We start from the raw sequence: 14,428 nt of genomic DNA on the forward strand, positions 1-14,428 counted from the left end.
CTACCTTCAACCCTTGTCTCTGGCAATCAACAATCTGATATCTGTATCTGAGTTCGATTCTTTTTTCAGATTCCACATATAAGTGAGATCATATAGTATTTGTCTTTCTCTGTGTGATTTATTTCATTTAGCATATGCCCTTGAGGCCCATCCACATCACAAGTGGCAGGATTTCCTTCTTTTTATGACCAAATAGTATTCCATTGCAAGGCATACCTGTCAGCTTGATTGTTGAGCCAATCTATTTCTCCAATAGCATTTGCTCACTTCGTGTCTCTGTGTCACATTTCGGTAATTCTCAAAATATTTCAAACCCTCCACCAGGAAAAAAAGTTACAACTCGCTGAGATGATGGTTAGCCTTTTTTAACAATAAAGTACTTTTTAATTAAAGTATGTAATTCTTCTTTAGACATAATGCTATTGCACACTTAACAGACTACAGTATAGTGTAAACATAACTTCTTTTGATTGTTTCTTCTTCCAGTTTTATTGATATATAATTGACATATAGCACTGTGTAAGTTTAAGGTATACAGCATAATGATTTTAAAAAAAATTTTTTAACGTGTAGTTGATTTACAATGTTGTGTTAATTTCTGCTGTACAGCAAAGTGATTCAGTTATACATATATACATTCTTTTTTATATTCTTTTCCATTATGATTTATCACAGGATATTGAATATAGTTTCCTGTGCTATAAATTAGGACCTTGTTATTTATCCATTCTATATACACCAGTTTGCATCTGCTAACTCCAAATTCCCACTCCATCTCTCCTAAACCCCTCTCCCCCTTGGCAACCACATGTCTGTTCTCTGTGCCTGTGAGTCTGTTTCTTGTTTCATAGATAAGTTCATTTCTGTCATATTTTAGATTCCACGTATAAGTGATATCATATGGTATTTGTCTTTCTCTTTCTGACTTACTTAGTATGATAATCTCTAAGTCCATCTGTGTTGCTGCAAATGGCATTATTTCATTCTTTTTTTATGGCTGAGTAATATTCCATTGTAGGTATATATACCACATCTTCTTAAACTAATCATCCAGTTGATGGCACCTGGGTTGTTTCCATGTCTTGGCTATTGTAAACAGTGCTGCTGCTATGAACATAGGGGTGCATGTATCTTTTTGAATTACAGTTTTGTCTGGATATATGACTGGGATTGCTAGATCATATGGCAACTCTGTTTTTAGTTTTTTAAGGAGCCTCCATACTGCTTTCTGTAGCAGAAATTGGCTGCACCAATTTACATTCCCACCAATGGTGTTGGAGGGTTCCCTTTTCTCCACACCCTCTCCAGCATTTGCTATTTGTAGACTTTTTCATGATGGCCATTTTGACTGGTGTGAGGTGGTACCACATTGTAGTTTTTTTTTTTTTTTTTTTTTTTTGCGGTACGCGGAACTCTCACTGTTGTGGCCTCTCCCGTTGCGGAGCACAGGCTCTGGACGCGCAGGCTCAGCGGCCATGGCTCACGGGCCCAGCCGCTCCGCGGCATGTGGGATCCTCCTGGACCGGGGCACAAACCCGTGTCCCCTGCATTGGCAGGCGGACTCTGAACCACTGCGCCACCAGGGAAGCCCCCTCATTGTAGTTTTGATTGGCATTTCTGTAGTAATTAGCAATATGGAGCATCTTTTCATGTGTCTCTTGGCCATCTGTATGTCTTCTTTGGAGAAATGTATACTTAGGTCTAATACCTTGCTTCAAATGGGTTATTTGTTTTTTTGTTGTCGAGTTGTATGAGCTGTCTGTATATTTTGGAAATTAAGCCATTGTCAGTCTCACCATTTGCAAATATTTTCTCCCATTCCGTAGGTTGTCTTTTCATTTTGTTTATGGTTTCCTTTGCTGTACAAAAACTTGTAAATTTGATTAGGCCCCATTTGTTTATTTTCGCTTTTATTTCTTTTGCCTTGGGAGACTGACCTAAGAAAACATTGGTACGATTTATGTCAGAGAATGTTTTGCCTATGTTCTCTTCTAGGAAGTTATGGTGTCATGTCTTATATTTAAGTCTTTAAGCCATTTTGAGTTTATTTTTGTGTATGGTGTGAGGGTGTGTTCTAACTTCATTGATTTACATGCAGCTGTCCAACTTTCCCAACACCACTTGCTAAAGAGACTTTTTTCCCATTGTATATTCTTGTCTCCTTTGTCATAGATTAATTGACCATAGGTGTGTGGCTTTATTTCTGGGCTTTCTATTCTGTTCCATTGATCCATATAAACATAACTTTTATATGCACTAGGAAACAAAAAAATGCATATGACTTTACTGTGATATTTGCTTCACTGCAGTGGTCTGGAACAGAACCTGCAATATCTTGGAGGTAGGACTGTACATAGATACCACATTTTCTTTATCCATTCAACCACTGAAGGACACTTAGGCTGTTACCATGTCTTGACTATTACAAACGATACTGCGATGAACACGGGGGTATCTTTTCAAGTTTGTGATTTTATTTTCTTTGGATAAATACTCAGAAGTGGAATTGCTAGATCATATGGTAGCTCTATTTTCAAATTTTTGAGGAAACTCCATGCTATTTCCGTAGTGGCTTCACCAATTTACATTTCCACCAATGATGAACAAGAGTTCCTTTTTCTCTACATTCTTACCAGTACTTGTTATTTCTTGTCTTTTTGATTATAGCCATTCTGACAGGTGTAAGGTGATACCTCACTGTGGTTTTGATGTAAATTTCTCTGATGATTGTGGTGTTGAGCACTTTTTCATGTACTTGTTAGCCATTTGTATGTCTTCTCTGGGAAAATTCCTTTTAAGATACGCTGCCCATTTTTTAATCAGATTGTTCATTTGTTTTCTTTTTCTGTTGTATGAGTTTTTGTATATTTTGGATAGTAATCCCTTATCAGATATATGACTTGCAAATATTTTCTCCCATTTGGTAGATTACCTTTTCATTTTGTCGATGGTTTCCCTTGCTGTGTAGAAGCTTTTTAGTATGATATAGTCCCACTTGTTTATATTTGCATTTGTTGCCTTTGCTTTGGTGTCAAATCCAAAAGACCATTGCCAAGACTGATGTTAAGGATTTATGTTTTCTTCTAGGAGTTGTATGGTTTCAGATCTTGTGTTCAAGTCTTTAAACCATTTTGAATTGATTTTTATGTGTGGTGTAAGACAGTGGTCCAGTTTCATTCTTTGGCATCTGCTGACCAGTTTTCCCAAGACCATTTACTGAAGAGACTATTCTTTCCCCATCGTATATTCTTGGCTCTTTTGTCAAATGCATTCTTTATAAGGTCTTTATCCAAGAGAGTTGGCAGTCTGATTAATGGTCACTAGAATGATGATTTCTTCTTTGCACGAATGAAAGATAGCGGTGTGTTAAGGAGGGACTATTTGAGACAAAGAGACAAATCAAAAGAGTTTGGATAGAAGATAGTTAGCTTTGAAGTAGATGGTTAAAAACAATGTATATACTTAAAGATACCTAAATATAAGCAATATAATTATATTTACCTCAGTTTCTAAAGATTTATTCTAATTAGTAAGTTAAGGGTAGAAATTGCACTATACAAAATGTCTAACAGGTTGTTCCTCCTGTGAATGTTATTGGATTTAATATTATTACTATTATGTGAAACCTGAAACTCTACCACCAAAGAAAAGAAAAAAACAGGAAAAATTTAGTTTTGTGATTTAATCACACAGTTAACGTATAAATTTATGATGCTAAAAAGGTGATACTGGGCTTCCCTTGTGGCGCAGTGGTTGAGAGTCTGCCTGCCCATGCAGGGGACATGGGTTCGTGCCCTGGTCCGGGAAGATCCCACATGCCACGGAGCGGCTGGGCCCGTGAGCCATGGCCGCTGAGCCTGCGCGTCCGGAGCCTGTGCTCCGCAACGGGAGAGGCCACACAGTGAGAGGCCCACATACCGCAAAAAAATAAAAATAAAAAAAGGTAATATTACTATGGATCACTGCATTGGCCATATTAACATTTATATTTAAGTTAAAATTTTTCATAAGATCGCTGTAGCTTTTAATTACTACATTTAATTTAGAAACTTAGAGGAAATGAGTGATGATCACTCATGCCTTTGGATTTCATGAAAGTGGGGATAACATTTAATCAGTTTGTTCACCAAAGTATTCTTTAAAGTTTTGCTGAATGCATGACTAGATTAACAAACTGGAGACAGCTGAGAATATAAAAAATGTCAGTATCAGTCTTCTTGAAAGGCTTTGTTAGTTTATAATGTAGCTGAAAATTCCTGACCTTTTCAAGAGAAAGAGAAACATACAGGTCTCCTTCATAATTGTCTTATGTCTAAAGATGCCAGATTTTTATGGAGCATTTGAAAGCATTTTTTTCTTTAAATAGAAGAAATTTGGCTTTAACATATGAAATGGTGTCTTAGAAAGTTCTCTTATTCTTTATTCATAAAAGATATTTTAAATAGATCGAGGAGTGTAGTGATAACCCTTATTAAGCATGGAATAATGAAGTGTTGACCTGCTGTTATGGCAAACAGAGAAATTTTCATTTGTACTTTAATTTGTCTAGATTAGCAATGAATAATAAGAGAAAAAAAAAACACACAAGAAATGCAATACTGATTTCTCCAGGCTCTGAGATTAGGAACAGATAGAATTATTATTTAATATAAATTGGGAGATTTCCTACCTTTTAAGATAGAAAAGATGTTAGAAGTATAACTATAATGACCCTGGGGTAATTTGTAATTTAAAGCAATTCAGAAAATGGGACAAATTATGTAGCAAAATAGTAAGAAATAAGATTCAAATCATAGTTTATTTGCTTTTGAGCCATGTAATTTTATTAAGTGACTCAATTTCTCTGTACTGAGTAACATCATTTATAAAATGAGGATGAGAAGAGTGCTATTTCATAAGAGCTATTGTAAGGATTAAATAAGACTATTTAAATAAGGGACTAGTACTATGCCTGACAAATGGTAGGTGCCCAATAAGTATCAGCACCCCTTTTTGTTTCCTCAGAAACATGGGGAAATTTTGAAGAAAACCAGCTTACTTTCCTGGCTAGGAAAGCACTTAAAGGAACATGAAGCTAAGCAATTCTATCAGAGTTTTCTAATCTTTAGCCTCTATCAGAAAGATGCTAATGCAATCCTATGAAAGGTTTTGATTTAAATAGAAATGTTAATAAGGCCAATGCACTGATCCATAACAACATTGCCTTTTTAGCGTCTACTGAATTGTGTTTGGAAAAAGTGAGAGATACAGAATTTCCCACAGACCTAATTTTCTCTAGCCAAGCCTCACGCTAAGGGTTTGACTGGTATGGGTGGATAAGGAAAAAAGTCATCACTGAAGATCTCTGTCAAGAGACTCTGGGCACAGGGGCCAAGTCTTTGGTCTAACAAGCTCCCCAGCTGATTATTATAAACATTAAGGCTTGAGATGCACTGGTCTCCAGGATAATTTTCCTGAGTCCTGAAGTAGCCCATTATTTTTTTTGAAGGATAGAGAAACTACTCAGTGAGCTGTTACCATTGGAAAAGCCGCACACTCTTCTCACTTTTTTTCCTTAGGGTCCAATATTCATATGATATTATTATAAATAACAAACAAATGGGGAGAAAGATTGTTTTCAGTGCTTGAACCATTAAGAGGCCCATCCTACCTTTTTGCTTATCTTGCCAGGGTGGTCCCCTTGGGTAGCTGTTGGGGGAGAGTTCAGGGAGAACTCAGCTGATTCCCAAAGTGGATTCAAACCATAAGCTACAGACACAAACTAGGCTGGGTTAAAATCAAAATGAAATAAAGACAGAGTTGTTGAAATTGATGTAGGCTGAAGATTCTTGCCTTGTCTTCACTTCCAGCAAGAATGTACCTTTCTTGTACAGTTCATGGATAGGCTTCATGACTTGGAGACGTCATTCTACTTTATAACTGTTGGTTAGCTGTTACTATTTTACTAATTCCCAGATCCATTCTTGTGCCGTTGATAATGCCAGAAAGCAGCTGTGTTAAAGCTGAGGCCGTCTCCCAGTTTCACCAGCCTTTGAGGTCACAAGTAGAAGTAGTTCCAAGGGATTCTGCTCCCTTCAAGGTCTGATGTTTCCCCCACCTGTTATACTGTTAGGGCAGTTCTCAACTTCATTTGTTAATATAAACCTTTTACATTCATTTCTGTGGTTGTTCTTTCTTCTATTTTTCCAATGAATATTGTCCTTCTCTATTCTTTCTATTCATCTAACTTAACCTCTCTGACTAAAATTTCTTTCCAGGATCACATCACACACTCTTAATTTTTATATGAATCTCACCTAATGGTTCAAACAAAAGCTGCTCCTGCCTTGTAAGATCAGCCCTGGAGGCTTCCTCTCGAGTAAAGTAACATCAGCTCCTTCTCCAGCTGTTCTGGTGTATTTCAGACTCTAGATAAAGTTTTCCATTGTCACTATTTTAAGATTTCCAAGTTTCATCCCCTATGATAGGGAAGAAGTAAAATGGAAAAACAGAGCCAGGAGCAATAAGAACACACAGGAACAAACAAGTAAGCAGCTTTCAGGTTGCACCAAATATGGCACCAGTGCCCTGATCTAGTGTTCATGAGTTTGATATCAATTATGACATTTTGATGTTCTAAATCAAAGATATGGCTAAGATCACAGTTACTATGGAGACCTCAGAAAGAATTGCTGACCTTCAGTGAGTTCTTTATAGCATCAGTGAAAGACACATAAAAAAGAAAGGCATTTAAGAGGTCCAATATTTCATTCAGAGAATTTCTTTGTACTAAGGTTTAGTGAGATTCAGGTTATAGGTTTTTTCTTATAGTTCCTTATTATTAATATTAAATACAATTTAATATTAAAGAATTCGTAATATTATCAAATACTTTTGTTTGTCAACGTACTTCGCCATTACTCCCAAGGTTTTCTTATTTGGTTGTTAATTTGAATCAATTTATAAAAGCGATCAATCAATGTCACGGGTACAGAAAAAGTGAGTTAATTCTGCTTATGTAACCAGCCGTATTTGGACTTTACAGCATTTTAAACTGAGAGAAATGTTACTCACTGTAAGTTAGGTTTCAACCAGGAGTGCACTGCCATTGGCTGTTGGCTCTTACAAACTACTACAAATATGTATCTTAGAAGAGAGAGAGAGGTTATGGGCAAAAATCCAAAATGAACAAATAAAAATCTCAGAATAAGTGGTACAATGTGCAAGCAAAGTTCTAGCACTCTTCCTTTGCCCATCCAGAAACTGATGTTTCTGACTCAATCACCTTACCTAAATGAGGGCTTCTTACTTTGATATATACAATTTTAGAGGGAGAGAGATGGTTCCTCCTAACCACTAAACTTTAAGGAAAAATGTCCCTATAAAAATATATCTGACATATTTTATCTTTTCCCTACCTTCCACATAGATCTTGATGAATATAACACACACACACACACAGAGTGCACACACAATATTGTATTTGTTTTCTACTGATGCATAACAAACTACCACAAACTTAGCACTTTAAACACATATTTATCATCTCACAGTTTCTGTGGGACAGGAGTTTGGGCTCGCCTAAGCTTGCTCTTCTGCTCTGAGTCTCATATGGCTTCTATCAAGATGTCAGCAGGGCTGGGTACTCATCTGGAAGGTTGACTGGGGAGGAATCCACTTCCAAACTCATTCAGGTTCAGGCAGAATTCATCTCCTTGAGGCTGTATGACTGAGGCCTGCAGGTCCTACAGGCTGTCTGTACTTCGTGCCACCTGGGCCTCTCCATAGGTAGCTCACAACGTTGACTGCCTCTTTAAGGCAACCAGAAGAATTGAGAGTGGAGCATTTTGAAATTCTCTAGGCTCTGGTCTTAATAAACGTATGGAGAGATTACTACTTGTCAGAAGGCCACATCAAGGAGAGAGAAATTTATTCGGGGTTTTCTTGCAGCCACTCTGAAACTAGGAATTGTAAAGACTCTTGCACTGTGGTCATCTCTCTGCATCATTTGGCTATATATTCTGGGACTCAAAGAAGGACTTGTATAAATTGCTGCACATAAGTTTCAGTTCAAGAGTTTCAGTTCATTTATTAATCCTTTACCTCCTGAGATGAGACTCCCTAGGACTTCCAACTTATAACATCTGTAAAGGGGTATACCAGCCCCTCACTTCTCCAATATTACTCAGCCTCCACCCACCCCCCACATTATTTCATCCGTTCCAAGGCCTTAAAGACAATCTCTACGCCAAAGATTCCTAGAACTATCTAACTAAAGCCCAGAGTCTCTTTCCATATTCAATCCTATATCACAATTGACTCCCCAATATTTTACTAAGATTATTGCAGATACTTGAATCTGGACAGTTCAAACCTTATTCATCACCATTCTCCCCACTCACTTGCTCCCACCCATTCTTGCCTGATCCTCTTCTTCCTCTCATTAAAAGAGCAGCAACACCCACTCAATGGCTCAGTTCACTAATGTGGGACTCCTTTGCTCTTTCTTCTTCCTCACCATTTACAACTTAACATATACTAGCGATTCAGCTTCTCAATATTTACAATTAAGATCCATGAACCCATCACTCAAATTAAGAAATATAAGTTACTGTTACTTTCTGTTGAATTCCACTTGGTGCTTGCTTTGTAGAACATCTCACTTCCTCCTCATTCCCCCACATCTCATTACTATTCCAAATTTTGTATTCATCATTGCCACGTTCTTCTTCATATGTATCCTCCGACAAAATAATGGTTGTATTTGTCTGGTTTTGAAGGCTATAAAAACGGTATTCTAACACAGGCTTTCTTCAACAACCTGCTTTTTTCACTCGACACTATTCCTTGAGATTTATCCATATTGTTGCATGTAGGGATAGTTAACTTGGAACTTGTATAGTATACATTTTATAAATATATAACAGTTTATTTATACATTTACCTAACAATAGTCATTTGTGTCTTAATTTTTCTTTTACTATTATCTTCAATTCACATGTCATGAACAGGAATCTTAAAAGTCCATTCTTTAAAAGTCCAGTCTACTTCTTATTAAAAGAAGTAAAATTTCTGGATTGTAATACGTGCAAATTTCCAAGGTAAATAGTTAAGGCCAAATTATTTTCCGGTGTATAGATAAAAATTTAAACTCCCTCTTGGAGTGTTTAAGAGTTCCAGTTGCTCTGTATCCTTACCAACACTTGATTTTTAAAGATATTTATTTTTGTCAGTATGGTGGGTATAAAATAGTATTTCACTGTGGTTCAATTTTCATTTTTCTGAAATTTAACATAGGTGGATATATTTTAGTTTATTTTTGGCCATTTGTCTTCCCTTCTGTAAAATTTATGTGTATGTATTTTTGTGCATTTTTATATTATGTTGTTTGCTATTTCTTAGTGAATTTTATAGTGAAGTTCTTTATACTGTATGTGGATGACATTTTTCAGTTATAGGTGTGCAAATGTTATTCTCCCAGTTTGTGGCTTTTTTGTATTTATTTGTAATCAACAGAAAACTTTTCTTTCCTTTGATCAACAGAAGTTCTTAATTTTAATGTAAGTAAAATAATGATTACTTTTGTGTGGGGGGGGGGGGTACACGGGCCTCTCACTGTTGTGGCCTCTCACTGTTGTGGCCTCTCCCGTTGCGGAGCACAGGCTCCGGACGCATAGGCTCAGCGGCCATGGCTCACGGGCCCAGCCGCTCCGCGGCATGTGGGATCTTCCCGGACCGGGGCACGAACCCGTGTCCCCTGCATCGGCAGGCGGACTCTCAACCACTGCGCCACCAGGGAAGCCCCTATGATTACTTTTTATACTAAGTGATTTTTTTGTCTTATATAAGAAATCCATTCACTTCCCCAAAGTCATAAAAATATCCTACAATTTCTCATAAAAATTTAAAATATTCAGCTTTTAAGTTTTAACTGATATAGGATTGATTTTTGTATATGGTGTGATATAAAAGACAAATTCTTTTTTTTTTTAAACAATGGAAACTCAAGTCAGTTACCATTGATTGCGCAATGTGTCAGTTTCCCTGCTTTAGATCGTGTTGCTATACATTGGTGGGTCTATTTCTTGGCTCTCTTTTGTTGGTATATTTTCTATCCTTGAGGCAAAAATCACACTCTTAAATGCTATAGCTTTATCATAAGTCTGGATATCCAGTAGAGTAAGTTCACTTCTCTTTGAGGTTTTGATTAGATTTGTGTTGAAGGTATTTGCAAAGACTTGACAACTTTACTGTACTGAATCTCCATGTTCTTGAATATGGTATACTTTATATATATTAACTTGCTAAACTCTAATTAATTTTAATGATCATCTTTTGAGTTTATCTTACAAATAATGTCATTTGCTATTTCTTCCTTTCCAATACGTGAGACTTTATTTATTTATGTTTTATGGAGAACTCAGAACATCTAGTGTAAAGTGATATCTTGGAAGTAGTGATAACTTGCCAATATTTTGTCATTGTTTCCCCCACAATTCAACTTCTAGCTTTGCGAACACTGTAGCTTTATTTTCTATTTTATTAATTTCTGATCTTTATTATATCCTTACTTCTATGTCTTTTATATACTTTACCTTTCTGGAGGGAAGGGTGCGGGGGGTGCCACACGGCTTGTGAAATCTTAGTTCCCCAACCAGGGATTGAATTCACGCCCTTGGCAGTGAAAGCATGAAGTCCTAACCACTGGCCTGCCAGGGAATTCCCACTTTACCATTTTTTATCCTTTTTGCTAAGTTTTTAAGTTTGATTACTAATTAATTTTCAACCTTTATTCTGAGATAGATATTAATACTATAATTTACTTTTGAGAATTTTTTTGCATCCCACAAGATTTGAAATATTTCTTATTACTGGTCAGGTCTAAATATTTTCTAATGTCTGTTATGAAATCTGCTTTGACCTATGAGTTGTTTATGACATATATGACTTTAGATTTTTTAGCATATTTTTGGTTTTGTTGATTTCTAAATGTATCTAAATTTTAGCAATTTAGATGGTAAGTAATTTAGTATTAAGCAATTTTGGTCTGTGTGTATTGATTCTTTGGAATTTTTTAAGACTTTTTAATGAAACAACATGTTCAATATGTGCTTGAGAAAACTTAAGTATACCACAAAAGTTGGGTACACAGTTCTTTACATGTGCTTTACACATATATTTCATTTGTCAAACAAAATATAGGTTAATCATATTGTTAAAATCTTTTAGACCATTATTGATTATTTTATCTTGACCTAATAATTTTTAAGAGGACTGTGATGAAGTATCTCATTTTGATGTCAAATTTTCACTTTGTATATTTTGAAGCTATAATATTAGGTGTTTTACAAGCTAAAAATTATTGTATATTTCTGATGAATTGAAACATTTATCATTATATATTGTTACCTTCTTCATTTCTAGCAATAGGATTTTTGCCTTAAAAACTACTTGTCTGATATTAACATTGTATAACATTGTTTTCTAGATCATCCTTTTCTTAAACTAGGTCTTTATGAATCCAGGCTCCATGCAGAGGTTGCTGAGGAGTGGGTATAGAGCAAGGCTTTGTCTCTTGTCCCCCATATGTTCCCGGCATAAAAACCTAGCTCTAGGCTACTCAAGATCAGTAGATACACCCAGGGCAGCAATTACCCTCAGTGCTTATTAACTTCCCTGGATTCACACTCATGCTCCATTTCTGGCCCCATAGCATATGCCTTTCCTTTTCTTACTTGAAAAATAACTTATTTATTAAAGAAAAAATACAGATAGACAGAAACACACACCATTATTATTTAGGAATATAGAGGAAGAGTTTTAGTTTTCGTCTTCCATACTGCAAGAAATGGACATCCTGTATTTAAATATCTTTCAAAAACACCCAATTCCCGTCATTTCTACTGCCACTAACCTCAGTCAGGTCCTCACTTGTTTTCCTGCCTCTTTTGCCCTTCCAACCATTTCTACTACAACCTGAGCATCCTTTCTGAAATGCAGATCTTTTGGGGTCATTCCCCATTGTTCTCAGCATCTGGACTGGGTTATTTAATATGGCCCAAATGCTTTTGATGACTGCTTCTCTCTCCATTAGTCCTGCCTTATATGAACCCCTACCCAACTCCACAACATTTGATTCTGCTATAAAAGTTGCTACTTACCTTTGTGGAGGAATTTTTAATGTGTGCTTTATAAACATTATCTTAGCTGATCCTTGCAAAAATCTTATTTATTATTATCCCCATTTTATAGTGAGAAGTAGAAAGGGTAAGTGACTTAACTAAAGTCACACAGTTATTAATTGGTGAACTTGAGATTTCATCCTATGTCTGCTTGACTTCAAAGAACCTATGTTATTTTTCTGATCCTCCTATAGTTCCTTTCTCATTTCTGGGCTTTTGTTCCTCATCCTAGAATTCACCTCATCCTTTCCCCTCCATCACGCCTTTTTCATCCTTGAGGGCTTACTTGCTCAAGTGCCCTTTTTAATGTGCCTTTTTACTCTGCCATAATTTCTCAGCTTCTTTACTCTTCTGCATTTACCTTTAGATGCTAAGCTGTGTGACAGCAGAGACGAAATCTACCTTGTTCTCAGTGGCATCTTTCGTATCATGACACATACTTTCTAAAAATTCTTCAAAAATATACTGGTTCCAAAAATTCTGACATAACTTAAGAAAAGGGATTTTGTTTCATGGTAAATCAAAGCATGGGAATTTTTTTTTTTTCTTTCATTTCTGGAGAACCAGTTGGTAGTTCCCAGGTCAAAGAGAGTACTGATTTGATTTACTGTTTTCAGTGTAAAGCTGCTTCTCATGGTTGAAATTTTATAAATATAAAAGTAGAAGTTATATTTTAAGAGCAAGTTCTTTAATAAACCCATACAGTGGTTGTTTAATTGATGTTAAGCAAGATTTTCAAACTCCGTTAATAGTATGAGAGAAATGTGAATTCCATAAAATGAAAATCTAAGCATTGTAGTCTACTTTTGAATATCCACAGGATCTATCTATTTCTGTCTGCACTGTTGCTTAAGAATTCAGATAAGTGTGGGTGGTTGATGCAGTCTCACCATTTTATAAGAAATAAATATGTATTTTCATCAGGAAAAGGTACCAGTATTTGTTCATCTCTTTTAGGCATTTAATACTTTATTTTACATTTTATTTTGAAATTTTTTGTCAGACTATTTACTTGTTTCCATGTGAAATATGTAATAATAGATGGAATTTACCCTCAGAATTTAAGAAATTATTTTTTAAAACCAGTTAAACTAGTACAACTAATGAAATATTCATTTTCATTGTTTTTCATTGTAGTAAATTTAAGTATATATTTTTTTCAGACCCAGATTCACTTCTAATTATATACCCTACAAAAAGGCATGCTTAGATATACGAGGATAGATATGCACAAATGCCATCCTTATTCATAATAACCAAAAACTGTAACTAATCAAAATGTTCATCACCAATAGAATGGAAAAGTAAATTAAGGTGTATTCATACAATGGATTATTTGACAGCACGTCAAACAAATGAACTACAGATATTTAGCATTATGGAGAAACCTTAATTAAAAGTCTAACATTAAGTGAAGGAAGTCACACCAAAGAAATATATACTCTGTGAGTCCCTTTATATAAAGTTCACAACAGGCAAAACTGAATTATATTATTTAGTGATATATTTTTAGGTGGTAAAGCTATAAAGATAAGCAAGAAAATTATTATCGTAAATGTCTGGACAATGATTTCTTTGAGTGGGAGTTATAATTGGCAGGCTGTCGGCAAAGTTCTATTTTGTAACCTGTTGATCGTTACACAGATGTTTGCTTTATTATAATTCATTAAATTGTGCACTTATCTTTTTTATAGTTTTTCTTGTATTTGCATATCTCATAATAAAAGGAGGACAGGACCACAGTAAAATTTCATTTGTTTGCTTTAAGTCCAGAGCATTACTGAAAGACGAACTAGACTTACCAGTTTCTACAGCATGTCAGTCTGTATCACTGCTCAGGGAGGAAATGACTTTACTGAGGAAAAAGAAGATAAAGTTTGTTGTGGCTAAAGAAGCGTCAGATTTCTTCATTAGCAAGATGTGTAAAACACTAGTTTTCCACTTACAGCAATAAGCTAGGTTGAGCCATCAAAAACATTTTGAATAGTGGTTAGTTTTGCAAAGTAAGGCTGTAGAATAGAACTTCGTTTTTATACAAAGCTAACATGGCTAGTCATTTTAATGCCTGATATTCTTTTTATTATTATGTTCTAAGGAAATTGGTAATTCCATCAGACACAAGTAGAAACAGTTTTGACATCCTTATTTCATCAGCCATTCGGTGTATAGAATAAGTTATAAGAGAATGAATGAATGAATTGGTGAGAACTTTGTAACGTTTCTTGCTTTTCTGTAGTATTTAAGAACAAACCTATTAATTCATTAAA

This window comes from Delphinus delphis, chromosome 3 (genome assembly GCF_949987515.2).
Source record: "Delphinus delphis chromosome 3, mDelDel1.2, whole genome shotgun sequence".
Lineage (NCBI taxonomy): Eukaryota > Metazoa > Chordata > Mammalia > Artiodactyla > Delphinidae > Delphinus > Delphinus delphis.